Consider the following 14,400-nt stretch of genomic DNA (forward strand, 5'->3'; position numbering starts at 1 on the left):
ACACATCTGTAAGTCGTCTTTAGTAATTTTACTTATTTATGATCACCGTATCTATTTAGGGAGCATATAATTCATATATTTGATTGATACAAGGGAGAGTTAAAACAGAAAAGGCGTGGTATAGGGTAACGTCAGTTCAGGGATAAAATGTAGGCGCCCGCGCATCGAACAGTAGCGACTCTAACGGTAAGCGGTGTAACTACCCCCTCTGCGCACAATGCGGCCAGTTGATTTCTGGCAACCCCCACGGACTGATACGTCTTTGTAGGTTAAACGCCTATGAACTGCTGAACAAATAAAAAACTATGTGTTTTATGGCATCTGTAATCAGTCGTTTTTAAATAATCCATAAAAAGTTATATTTATGTGAAAGTTTTAGTTTTTAAAAGTTTTGATATAAGTGAATGCTTGTAAAAAAAAACCTTGGTGCGTGCATAGTTATTATAATGGCATTATTATATTCTAACTGCATTTATTTATCGATAAATTTTCTGGAATCTGCATGTACTTATAATCGTTTAATCTCGATCACTTTTAATTTTTAGTGAAAAAATATCTGTTTTAAATTATTACGAGTGAATACAGTGCAGATTGTTTTAATTTGAAGTACATTAGTAAACTGCCGTATCCGTTACATAAAACATGTTAATTTTATAGTGTGAAATTCCAATGGTAATTTGTGTTTACTAAATTACTAAATTTAGACAAGTGACCGGTGAATTAAAGTGAGGTAATTTTCATCCGAGTAATTATTTTTTATTCCCGCCAAGATATATGAAGATAAGTCGTAGATAAAAATACATCAAATTACTGTCCACAATGCAGCAAATTATAGAGGCGACTCAGTTTAAATTCAATAATTAAAAATTTATTAAAACGTAAGTAAATTTTAAATATCTATTTACGACTACCGTATACATTCTGTTAATAAAAAAATACATCATCTTTAATTAAAAACATCCACCAAAATTATAATTATAATAAAATTATTTATTACTTCCCAAAAACGATTGGTAATAAAATTAGGACATATTTAGGCATCAGTAACTTCCATAAATTAAAAAAATAGTAACTAACTATATCATGTTGTAATTCATTACAAATTTACGATTATTTTAAAAATTTCAATTTAAATAAACGTAGTTTTATATTCAAAATATAAGCCTATGCTTTTATTTTCTTACGTCTAACAGAAATAAGCTACGCTATTTAATAAAAGAGGAATGGTATAATAGAATTTTTACGTATACTTAGGAAAAATTCATTTTCGCAACGGTAACTATATACTTCAAAAATGTGTTATATAATCTTGTTATTTTCACATAAAGCTAACAGTGTCAGTGTTATTCATAATAGTAAGGAATATATGTATAGAATTTTATAAAAATAATTAAATCATAATTAAAAAATAAAAACAAATAATTACCAAAATGCAGAAAATTTTATATACATGAACATTTTGTATAAGAAGAAATAATCCGTAATGATAAAAAATCTATATGGATGATAGATATATATTGAAATTTCAGGAAGTTTATAAGAAAATTTTCACGGCCGATATCTATTCTGTACCGGCTTAAATTACTGAATAATATTTTCATCAATCCATCAAATGTAAAATTGGGATTTAGCATAAATGAATACAGTAATTGGGAAAACCGTTTTTTGTAAAAAAATAATTAAAAAATATCGAAAATTATCATCAAATCGCTTGGTTCATCAAATTAATACTTTTGTACATTTATATAGTAGTTAAAAATTATGTACCAAGATTTTAGACTTCTTATTTAGGGATAAAAATACACAAAATTGTAGCAATATTTACGAACAAAAACAAATCTTCTCCCTAAATATTCATTGTCTTGCATATCTAGGCAGATTCTGCCTAGGCTAGTACATAGGTATTGTATAGAAATTTGATGAGTATGGTAATTAATTAGATCATTTGTATGGACCATATTGACATGTTTTAATTTTGTTTTTTTAATTTTTATTGCCTTACAATATTAAGCGTTTTTGATAATATGTAATTCAAATATATTACATAATTAATAAACTCACCGATTGGTTATTCTGTGAAATTTGTAGTGTATCATTACATTACTTATCAATAGTCTGAAAATATAAATTACCTGTTCAAAATAGGATTTCAAATGATTTTAAATATTTATAACAAAACAATTCAGCAAAGAGTTGATAAAAAAGTTTATCATAAATTTCCCGCGCGCGCGCACACACACACACACACGTTAAAATTCATTGCATAGTTTTTAAGTGAAACATTTTCTATGTAACAGCATAATCAATTTTTTTTTAATTAAAGCATTTCCCCTGCTGGATTCAATAACTTTCACAAAGTATGGATGGTTGCTTTTCCATTTTTTTTTTCATTTTAAAACAATGCAATCAAATGTTTGGGTTGTAATAAAAACATATTTTTTAATTAAAAAATAATTTTGTAATTTTTTTAATTATTGCACAATAGACTTCATTTATTGTACATTTTCTTCTCTTTTATTTTTACCTCTAGAGAAATTTAATTATTATTTTTAATCGAAGAATATAATGAAAATAGTTGTAACTGTTGCCGTAATGAAAGGATAATTTTTATTGAATTTCAAGTATAATTCAATATAATTTAATACAGAAATATGATTTTTATTGTACATTCTTTTAAGAAGTTCATTTATTTCAGAAGTTTTCTGGCGATGTTTATTTATGTAGATAAAATTAATGACTAATTCTTATCTGCTATAAGCCCGGAAAACGAAACTTCACAGTTCAACTAGTTTATTTTGTTTTTCTGTAATTTCAATAATTATTTAGGCTGGTTTACTTATTTAAAAAAAAAAAAAATCATAATATTCGTATTAATTGTAATAAAATTAAATATATTTCTTTTACATTTGTTTTAAATTTATTCTCTTAAGAGTTGTAATGGTTTTTAATAGATGCTGCGTTTACTTAATTTTAATTTTTATTCTTTTAAATGAATGTAAAATTAATGAATGTTGCAAAAGAAAATATTTTATCTTTTGCAACATAATTTTATTTAGGATATCGTATGTATATTTGATGGGTTAATGGGGGAATCTATACTGTCAAGTTATCTAAATATTAAGCACATCACAACTAGGCCAGAAGGCCAGACAACGCCCAGAGACAATTTTTCCCAACCACCTACTATATAAAAGTAAACCTACGCAGAAAGAGTTGTAGTAATTCTCTAAGCCTACACAAATCTGAACATTAATGGGGGCTATTTTTATAATATTTTCAATTGCTTCGTCTAGAATGTTTTTCCTTACTTTACTGGATTATCCATATAAAGTTTACTATTAATAATTTTATTACTATTTCATTATTATATAAATAATAATATATAAATATTCTAATATTATTTAAAAACGCAGATGAAAAATGTTATTTTGACATATAAACTTAGCTAGGTTTTCCTTTATACAAGCATCTCTTAATTTACCTAGTTATTTCATTTTTTGTACAGAAAGGTAAGTGGTTCTATATATAGCTTAGAAAATACAAATCTGAAATGTTATTTTAACGTTAAACTTCATTATAATATTAATTACACTTCAGAATAAATCACGTTAAATATTATTGCATTGTATAATTATTAATTTTACCGATATGAAAATATTAAACACTTAAAAGTACTATAAAAAAAACTTTACGCTAGCATTAGTTTCTAAAAAAAAAAAAATACCTAGTTCTGCTTTACCTGAAATTTTATTAAAATATTTATAATTTTTAATATTTTATATAATTAAAACATTATATTTAAGACATTTTTCCACCACTTTCAGAATTAGCTCACCAATGATGCAGTTAGTCTGGGCAAATTAATTTAAAAAAAAGTTAATATCCATTAAATATTTCCTAAAATATTTCTCTTCATCTTAATTTTAACCAAAACGAGAATGAGATACAGATTTCCTATTGTCCAATTATGAAGGCCCCGCATTTGTTTGCTGTCGTAACCGTAGTTTATTAGGTCCTTGACTGACTTAGTTTGCGTAAGCATCTTCACCAAAACTCTTCCTTTTAATAACTGGATATATGCCTACATTAACTAAAATTTAATCGCTATAATTTTAAATCTAATCCTAGTTAAGATAAGGAAAAAATTCCATTATATTTACGGTTTTTTTATATTTTTACACTAATTAAGCTTGAAAATTTTATTTCAAGTATATATTTTTATTCATATTACACCGAAAATTGTAATCATTATATACTAAAATTATACCTATTACAAAACGGCATATACGTTCAATCTTAAAACATTTATTCTTAAAACAAGAAAAATAATTCTTTATTTTTTAAATTGTTTGCATCAAATAAATATCAAGAAATAATAATTTTGTATAGTCTATACTTGTTATTATTCTATAATATATTGCTTATCTTGCTTTCATATTCGAAAAGATTTACTAAACCAATAGATTAATTGCTGGGAAATGTATTACGGCTCAAAATCTTTTCAAAGTAGGGTTACGGCCAATTTTTTTTTTGCGGTGGTTAAAATGTTTACAACATTATTAAATTATTTTAAGTAATTCGATAATATCAGACGTATATACATATATTATTTTATTTCTTTGCAATCAAAACAAATTGTAGTTTTTAAATAGGTTTCTAGCCACTTTGATTTCCAAAAAAATTATCAAAAGTCTTAAAAATAGGAGAATTAGAATGAATTCACAAAAGATAGGATCTGTTATAACTATACGTTTTTAGGAAATATTCTTTTAAAGCAATATGGCAAACTGAGTATTCTGATAATCGATCAAATATTTCAGAATGATAATTATTGCAATATTAGCGTGAAATTAGTAGAAGTGAGGAATTAGACATTCTCTCCAAAAACAAGAAAATTTCATTTTTTGTTGTTTGCGGTTGATAAGCTGTGTACGCAGGATTAATTTATCCTAATGGCATATTTAAGCCTTATAATGGTGCCCCAAAATAACATAAAATATCTTGAAAAATTTCAAAAATATTATTCTCGTTTGGATAATTCTACATTACGTGCTATTTCGATAGATAAACAAATTGATATGGATCAGTTTTAATAGAGCATTTTAGGTGACCGAATTGTATAAGCAGATAAATTAAAATAAAATAAATTAATAAAAAGTTTAATTTCAATTTGTGAAAAAGATATTTCTATGTGTTCGATTTTATTTTTAAAGTTCGGTTCTCCTCTTATTCATACTATAAAACCATTCCAGATTATTTACTTCAAATCGTATTTACATTCCTAATAAAATTAATTATAAAATTGATTATAAAATTAAATTTAGTTTAGAATATTAATCTACTAGTATTTATCATAATAATATTATTAATAGTTATAATTTATTGCTTAAAAAATAACAATGATTTAGTGAATAAAATGCATTCAATTAGCAAATTGAATTTATTTCGTTTCATAAAAGTTTATTAATATCATTAAAAATTAACTACATTTGTATTAACTACATTTTGTATTTTTATTGAAATCCTTCCTATTGTTTGTACAAAAACTTTTATATTATTTTATCAACCCATCCCGTTTTTCTTGTTTATATGTTTTGTTTTATTTTACTTAGTTTTTCAGCAAAAAAATGCTAGCATTATAATAACTACATAATTTTTCTTACATTGAAAAATATTCATTGAAAAATAAACTACCTTGCCAGATCATTAAAAATAAAAATACGTAATTTAAAAATATTTTCTACAACTACGGTTTTAGATATGTACTACAATATACTGTACATGCATTTATGCATTCTTTATAAGGCCCCTCGCCTGTACATATACATAAATATGTATTGTGTGTGTGTGTATATATATATATAAAAAGAAAGATAATACTGCAATTTTAAGCTGTATTTAAAATGCTATAGTAGAAATTTTTCCACTAATTATTTTTAAAAATAATTAGATAATTATAATTCAAATAAAGATAACTATAAAAAAATACTTATTTGAGTCACTTCACTAAGACATTAATTCGAATTGAAACTATAAAATTCTATTAGTTATAATTCTACAACACATTCACAGTTTCAAAAATTAAATATGACTTATCTGACATATGTCAGAAACAAAAAAATAAAAACTAAGCCATAATGAATAATTTTTTATGTGAAGATTTTATCCCTCAAATTAAATACTGTTCGGTTAAACTTCAACAACGTATATATGTAGAGTTTAATCAAATTTACTATGAAAAGTAGCATTTTTAAATGCTTTAACTTGAAATTTTTGCATATTTCAGTAAGCACCATTTTTTAAGAAAAATTATTTAAGTTGGAAATGGATTATTATTATATTAATCAAAAAAAGGTTTAGTTTTTTACACTGATGGAATTATCTTAGCCAAAGATGAAATTCTGTCAGTTCGTACCCGATGCCCGAAACATAGTTTTCCGTTTTTAATGAAATATGTTAATATATTCTTGTTGAAACTGATTCAAACTTAGTCTAAGCAGAATTTTAACGTATACATTATTTTTAGTAAAATATTAAAGCAAAATTATTATTTCCTAATTAAATTTCAAATATTTTTTCTAAAATATTTTTCGATAATTTTCTTCCTTCTCGGTCATTAGTTGGTATTTTGCTTATGAAATGTAATTTACCTATTACTTACGATCACGGATAACCATAGATCTGTAAGCAAATATGTGATAAGAATTTGGTAAACATTATTTCCAATCGTGGAATACTCACATCGGTAATTTCTGCATGGTACTTGAAGGAAATATTTTGAAATTTTTCATGTTACTGTTTTTAACTGTAAACTTTTTAAAAATAATTGAGGCTAATCTCTCAAAAGACATTTAATTTTTAGTTCAAAATAATCACAATTAAATGCGATTTTTTGTTTTTCTCGCTACATAATTTGAAAATATTTATTTTTTTAGGGTGATTAAATTTTAGTTTCATTTGAATAATACAATAATAAATTCTGTCGTATTAATTAGTAATTTCTTTTTTAAATATTTTCTTGATTATTTAAATAATATATTTTTTATTCTATAAACATTTTGCCTTATATTTTTACCCTCTGCATTAACTATAAAATGTCACATACTGCGTATATTGTTTCTAAATTTTACTCTAATTTTTACCGAGGCGCAGCGCCCTTTTTCAATTAAATTTTTTACATGGAGCCCTACCGTAAGTAAAAGTATGACTACTCGTAAGTAAGAGAAAAATAAATAAAACTCGTGTATCTTCATTATTTTTTTTACTTTATTAACATTAAATTTATAATTATAAATGTCCTGGTTCAATTAATTATGAAGCTTTTACAATATTTCGCGGCGCCCCTGTAAAGAGACCGCGGCTTCCTGGGGCGCTGCTGCGCACAGTTTGGGAATCACTGCTGTAAGGTTTTATTTTTTCTTAGATGCTCCAACTGATTATTAAACATATATACATGTTTTTTTATTCTATTACTTAGATCAAGAGTTTTAAATTTTGGCCAAATCTGAATAAGAAAAAATGTAGAATACGTATTATAATTGTAGAAATTCTTTGAAATTTAAGGAAGATTGACTGTTTAAGTTTGTTAAACATAATTCAATTATTTGTAGGAAAAATACAGAATGGAAGTATTTTTCTTATAACAATGTTTAGATTTTTTTATGAATACGAGGGCTGTTAGGAAAGTTCTCAGCCTGACAAAGGAAGCACAAGATTTGTCAGAATTCTTTTTTTTCAACGTAATCTCCTTGAAATTCGATAGATTTTTTCCAGTGACGTTCCAATCTTTTAATACCCTCATGTGATTTTTCAAACTGTCAAATAACGGTTGTCTCAACTTTGATCTTATCATTTGAAATGAACCTTCGTCCAGTAAGCTACTCTTTTAGGTTTAGGAAGAGAAAGTATTTGCTGGATGTCAAATTTGCCGAATACGGTCCACGTGAAGCTCTTCCGAAGCGTAGGTCATAGAGATTTATTGCAACAATCCGAGACGTGTGTGCACGCACACTGACTTTGTGAAAGAACACTTTCGTTTGGGCAAATGTGGATATATAGTTTAAATAAGCGTCCTTCAATTAGCTTTATGAGCTAAATGAAGGCCTTGTCTTCTAACTGAAGATTTTCAAATAGTCCAATAGCACAGCGTAATATTCCTCGGTGATGGACCTCCTTTTTACGGTAAGTTTATGAACCCCAAACCACGGGAATCCCAAATAACCTTAGCCATAACTTTCTCTACTGACAGAACCGTTTTCGCTTTCTTAGCATACATTCGCCTGCTTCCACCAATGTTTGGACTGCTATTTGGTCTCTGCTGTGCAATAGTAGATCCATGTTTCATCTACTATTATAAAACTTCAAAAAACTCACCTAAGTGGCCTATGAATAAGTCTAAATGCCTTTGAAGAATGTTCAGTCGAACGCATTTTCGATTGATAACTGACAAACGGAGCACTAACTAACGGAGAGTATTTTCATACCCAAAACATCGTGTAAAATGTAGTGGACACAATACTACAAAGTACTAGTCTATGCAGTACTAGCTCGCGTACTTTCAGTTAGCGATCATTTAATACGGCATTATCGATTTTTCTGATGACTTCGTTAGTCGTAGAGGATTTTGGGCGCCCGGAATTTCATCCTCTTGTAAGGATGTACAACCACTTTAAATTCAGCAGCCAACTTTTTTACCGTTGAAATGAATATGAAAAATCCTTTCAACTGGAATCTAACACTTTTTGTCTGTTGTCAGGATTAAACCTTGTAAAACCAAATACTTTATAACTGTTCAAACTTTTATCATTTTTCCGAAAATTTCAAAAAAATCTTTTCTTTACTCAATTGCCACAAACAAGTAACTAAACACATACGTCTGAAACATCGCAACATGCCATCTAAAGAATCATACTTGACGATTATCGTAGTCATTTGTGCCACTTTGCCATTTAATTTTTTACTCGATTTCTGTGTCGAGCCGAGAACATAGTTAAATTATTTTCAATCTAGATTTTATAAGATATATCAATTTCAAGTTTTTTCCATAGTTTCTTTAGAGTTGCATCAACGATAATAGTCATGAGCTATTTAAATAAAAATAACTGATCATAAATACTTAGACTTAGAACACTAAATAATGAATAAGAAACTGGAAAATATATAAAAAATATTGGAACATCATCACTAGACTATTTTCAATGCGCACACAGTCTTCCGTAAGGGATCTCACGTAAGCTAAATTAAGTTCTTTCTACTACCATAGAGAAATTGCAACAAACTTTTGATGTATTTCTTCCGGTTATGTCTTCACATCCGAACCCAGGTTAAACTGTCGTCGAATAAGCCCAAAGATTGGGCAATCTATAAGTAAGTGGTTTACGGACCATTTTACATTGGACGTTTCACAGATTTCTGAGGACAGCCAAATAGATGGCGTGAGTTAGCTTTGTATTCCACTGAGTACATAGTTTGACAAGGACTGTCTTCATGAAGTCGTTGTCACATGTTAATTATAATCGGACACCGTTTGTTGTCGCTCTCTTGGCAACCTCATCAGCCCGTTAGTTCCCGAGGATGCCGCAATGACCCGGGAGTTATACGAATACCATTGTTTTGTTTACTCTTGTGAGGGTGTGATACAATTTGAGCAATGGGTTCAGATTGTCTGCACCTCAAGCTCTCAAGAACACTCATAATAATAACCGACTGGTGGAGTCGACAATAACCGACGGTTTAGTATCAGGAAGCTGTCGTCACTACGGGCCTCAATAACTCTCAAGGTAGAGTAAATTGCATAGGCCTCGTAAAAAAACACAGAGGATAGATGCTAAGCTTATATATACCTAGTTAGCAGGGAGTGTTATTGAACGTTGTACATCTTATTGTACAACGGTTAAAATCAAATCGCTAAAAATCTCGTCATCTAATAGATAACGTGGGTCCCGTTTACGTCTTCCAGGTATAAGTATTTAATGTTTAGAGACGCATGCAACAAATGTATAATTGTTATTATTAATAAGTAAAAGTAAAAATGAAATTAACTATCATATTAATAAGTTTCTTACTGTTATGTAGGTAGGTACTTGGATATTCTATTGTTTCCAAAGTTTCGTAACAAACTTAAATTTTTAACAATTTTATTCTGCTTATTCATCTTCTTTATTATATACCAACAATCACACCAATAATCAAAACAATGCTTTCACGTTGTTTAGTTTATTATAGATTGATATTCTCTTTTTTCATTGTTCATTGTTGTTTGTTGATACATTATCTATGTATTATTTTTATTTTGAATTCGAGTTTTTCAACATTATCGTTAAAATTGATCAATTGTTGGCCTTGAATTTGAATCAAATACAACCTCGAGTTAGCTTTAAAAAGAACATAAATGCTGAAAATTTCCTAACGGGAAATAATTCTCCGTTTAAGTCAGGTACATCATACAGACTTCTAATTTATTATGATGTTTGTTAAGAACTTGAATCGCGACATTTCAGGGGAATTTAAACCGCTTGATATAGTACCGCATTTATACCTGAGACACTACCACGTTACTCTATAACAGACAGTTTAAATTAAATCCTCTTCGCTGAGAACAAATAGCCATTTTACAGTATTAAAGAACAGTGTATATTCAGAAGAAACTCTAATGGTAGAATTACTCTAATAGTAGAACTACCCAAACATTTTTACAGCAAACAAATTCTTATTAAAACAGTGTACCCGTCACAAAGAATTTTACTGCTCAGAAAATAAATGTGAAATGGAAATAAATGTGTTTTATAGCAAAATACTCAATATTGCTTATTATCTAGCTTGAATGGTATTACTGTATTGACAATCAACAGAATAATTTCATCTGTTTCAGAAAATTGACATGGGAATGAAAGCAGGTGTCTGTAAATTACGTAACCGTATAATAAATGGATTTCCATAAAACTATACTGAAATAAAGTTGTAGGCAACTTAGAAATATGTAGTTGCTTAAACCTAATAAAACTGAAATAAACCGTAATAATAATAATAGATCTCAGTAAATTCTAATATCATCCGAAAGATAATCTAAAGAAAATCTAGATCGCTTACATTTATCAATGAGCCGTAAAATGACTGTCTACACATTCTCTTTCTGCTTACAAAACTTTTCATAATAATATCAGGCTAGCTACGTATTAAAAAATTATATTAATATTCCAAAATCTTGTGCCTGTAACTGACATTCATTTAGCATTGATTTGTATAAATATTGTAGTCCTTTCTGATACGAATCGGTTACACTACAGCAAAAAATTGTACCCTCACAAAACATTTTTCCATACGTTATAAATTTCCAGAAAATAATTTGTATTTGCCCGTTTCGTTGAATTCAACAGAATTTAATCAGACCGATCTCTTTATCTCTCTGAATGTTTAAAATGAATTCCCAAAATATTTTTACCAAACAAAACCAAAAAAATTGAATTTCAGGTTTATTACATATTTGTTAAAATTTGAGGAAAACAGATCAGAAGAAACTAAAAAAGAATTTATCGGTTAGACTACTATTATTAAGTAAAATAAAATGAATCAGGTAGAGACATTTCATTCAAATAAAAGCCGGATTTGAAATGTGAAGATGTAAATTCCTTTAGAAGATACAGGAAATCGATGACAAAGAAGCAATAAACTTCAAGGTATTCTTACATCTGTGAATACGGATTTAAAATAGTGACTGAAATTTCTAACGTTACCTTCGTTTAGTTTAAACGAAATTGGCTTCACAATCACGAATTAATTTATTAAACGACTTTTAATGCATAAGTACACCGATTGTTTTAATATCGCATCTTTTTTTATATCTAAAAAGATTTTTTAATTGTTTTTAGGATTCTGCTTGATTCATACAAACAGGACGTTCAAAATTAAAATTGTAATTTTATAAAAAGGTGAATATTTTGTGGTACATTTATTGCTTACTAAATAAAATATTAAACGGTTAGATGTTGATGATATGAATTGAAATAATTTTCAAAATTTGGCGTCATTAAAAAGATGATATTTTGGGATTACTATGCAATATTCCTAACGCTCAGAACGCCAATTTATTAATGGTTTAGATGTACTTAATTTCACTGAAAGTTAAGTTTTTAAAAAGTACGTACGTCCTCTGATCATTTTAAATGGTACTAGAAAAACACAAATTACCACATCGTTAAAACCCGATGGCACTATATTTATATTTATTTTAATGCATAAGTACACCGATTGTTTTAATATCGCATCTTTTTTATATCTAAAAAGATTTTTTAATAGATTTTACGATTATTAGATCATTCTGCTTGATTCATACAAACAGGGCCATGCGATATCGTGGGTTACGCAATAGTGAATTTTATTTTAGAATATACGAATATAAGTCTGCTCTATGTCACCCGAATAATTAGTACGGTGAATGTTGGTTACGTTAACACAAATTTAAGATTACGCTTATGGACCCTGCTTCAAATTCAATGAAAGATAAATATAAGCATAATTTTAATGAGTTATCGTAATGTTCACACTGTACTTTGATTCCAGATGGTATACGGGACTCCAGACCCGAAACTAGGAAAGTAAAATTTCCAAGTTGTGTTTGAATTAATAAATTGTTACTCGGAGTAATAGAATTTATATAAATAATTAACAAATATGTATTTGTTGAAAAATTAAAATTTTAATATTAAAAAAAAAATTAAAATTTATATGAAATCAAAAAATTAATTGAAAGAATACGCGAAAAAAATAAATACGATCTAAATAATGCAGTTTTATTACTGCATTATTTACAATAGAAGTTAATAACATTTATACAAATTTAATTAAACTTAAAGTTTTCTAATTTTAAGCTTATAACTAGTGGTCGATATTATATTAACCGTGGTGTACTGCGAATTATTTGATGAAAATATTTATTATTGGATAAAAAGAATCAAATTAGTTTTTTTATATAAACTGGACATATTTATATAGTATAAAATACTTCACAGAAATGATTTATTAATTTTATTAAATGTTAAATCAAACTTTAATGTTACATTAGAATATAACAGCAGTATATCGCGTCTGAATAGAATATCATTAACGTCGATTGCAACCGTTTTGCGTGAAAATATTACAATTACTCTTTTAAATAATTTATAAATTTAACTATTGATAATAATTCATAAACGGTTCGAAAAAAGATCGATATATTCATGTACATATTCATCCAAACACCATTTGTACACAATTACCCATCTCCTGATCTCTTTACATAATTCTTTTTTGTAACTTCCTTACCCAGTTTTAATCCTTCCAGTGTCTAGTAAATATAGGTATTTTCAACAAGTGTTCACATTCTCTAAGGAAGAGTTGTATGATCTTAGAAATAAGCCTTATTCTTCTGATTTTTATAATAAGATCAGAAATAAAATATTTTTGATTATAAAATATGTCTAAAATATTAATTAAAAATAAATACTTTTTATACTCCACTTTAATCGTTTATTAAATGAATTAGACTCGACAGACAGTTTTAGAGTATATGCGCAGAGCATGTTTATCTATTTAATTTTTGTATGCCGCGGTACTGATGAACTCTAAGGGGTTGTTGACATTTTATTTTTAAGTTTCAATTAATTAGAACTTTATATATAAAATTATTATTATTATTATTAAGATTTATGTTGATATTAAAAACGGTTATAAGATTGCGTGTGAAACTCAATTTCACGTACCGTGAGTAAATTAAGGTCATGAGCGATAGTGAACGAACTTTTCAACCGAAAGCATCAGAATTAAATGAATTCAGTTAGAAAAAAACTTATAAAATAGAAATAACAAAACTAAAACGAGATCCGTTAAAATATAATATAAAAGTTAAATTTCGTCGGAACTTAGACTTATGAAAATAATTAACATAAAAATAATAAAGCAGTGATATATTATTATAAATACTTTAATTAACCTAAATATCTTTTCTAATGGAGAATACAGAATGTTCATGCGAAAATAGAGGTGGAGGTGTACAAAATAGGAATATTATTAAACTACTGTATAAAATTTAAATAGCATTTTCATAACATGTGTTTTTTTTATAATCCGAGGAAGAATCGGTATTTTCTGAAGTATTAAGCATTTCTGTCGGAATTTGATTAGGTATTTTTTTATCATACAATAGCATCTAATAGTTATCGCCTGTAATTACTTCAGTCAATTCTTTCACCCTTTTCTTCAATACTCATCTTTTACATCATTTCAAAATAATAAAGCGAACAATTGTACTAAAAATACAATAATCTTGAAAAATATAAATCCAATTTCTATGACTGATCAATCAAATTGTTCTTATCTATTCAAAAAGATACTACCATTTACAAGATTTTTACAGCTACACAGACT

General features: G+C 27.3%; 1 protein-coding gene across 3 annotated transcripts in view; it reads left to right on the forward strand.

Moving 5' to 3' along the window:
• The first annotated feature begins 253 nt into the window (after positions 1 to 253).
• LOC142320974 (neurotrimin-like) overlaps positions 254 to 14,400 on the forward strand; it is a 615,054-nt gene continuing 600,907 nt past the window's right edge. For all 3 annotated transcript variants that reach the window (XM_075358973.1, XM_075358972.1, XM_075358970.1), the window contains exon 1: positions 254 to 878. The gene's annotated coding sequence lies outside the window, so the exon portion shown is untranslated. The remainder of the gene's footprint in view (positions 879 to 14,400) is intronic.

This window comes from Lycorma delicatula, chromosome 3 (genome assembly GCF_047948215.1).
Source record: "Lycorma delicatula isolate Av1 chromosome 3, ASM4794821v1, whole genome shotgun sequence".
Classification (NCBI taxonomy): domain Eukaryota; kingdom Metazoa; phylum Arthropoda; class Insecta; order Hemiptera; family Fulgoridae; genus Lycorma; species Lycorma delicatula.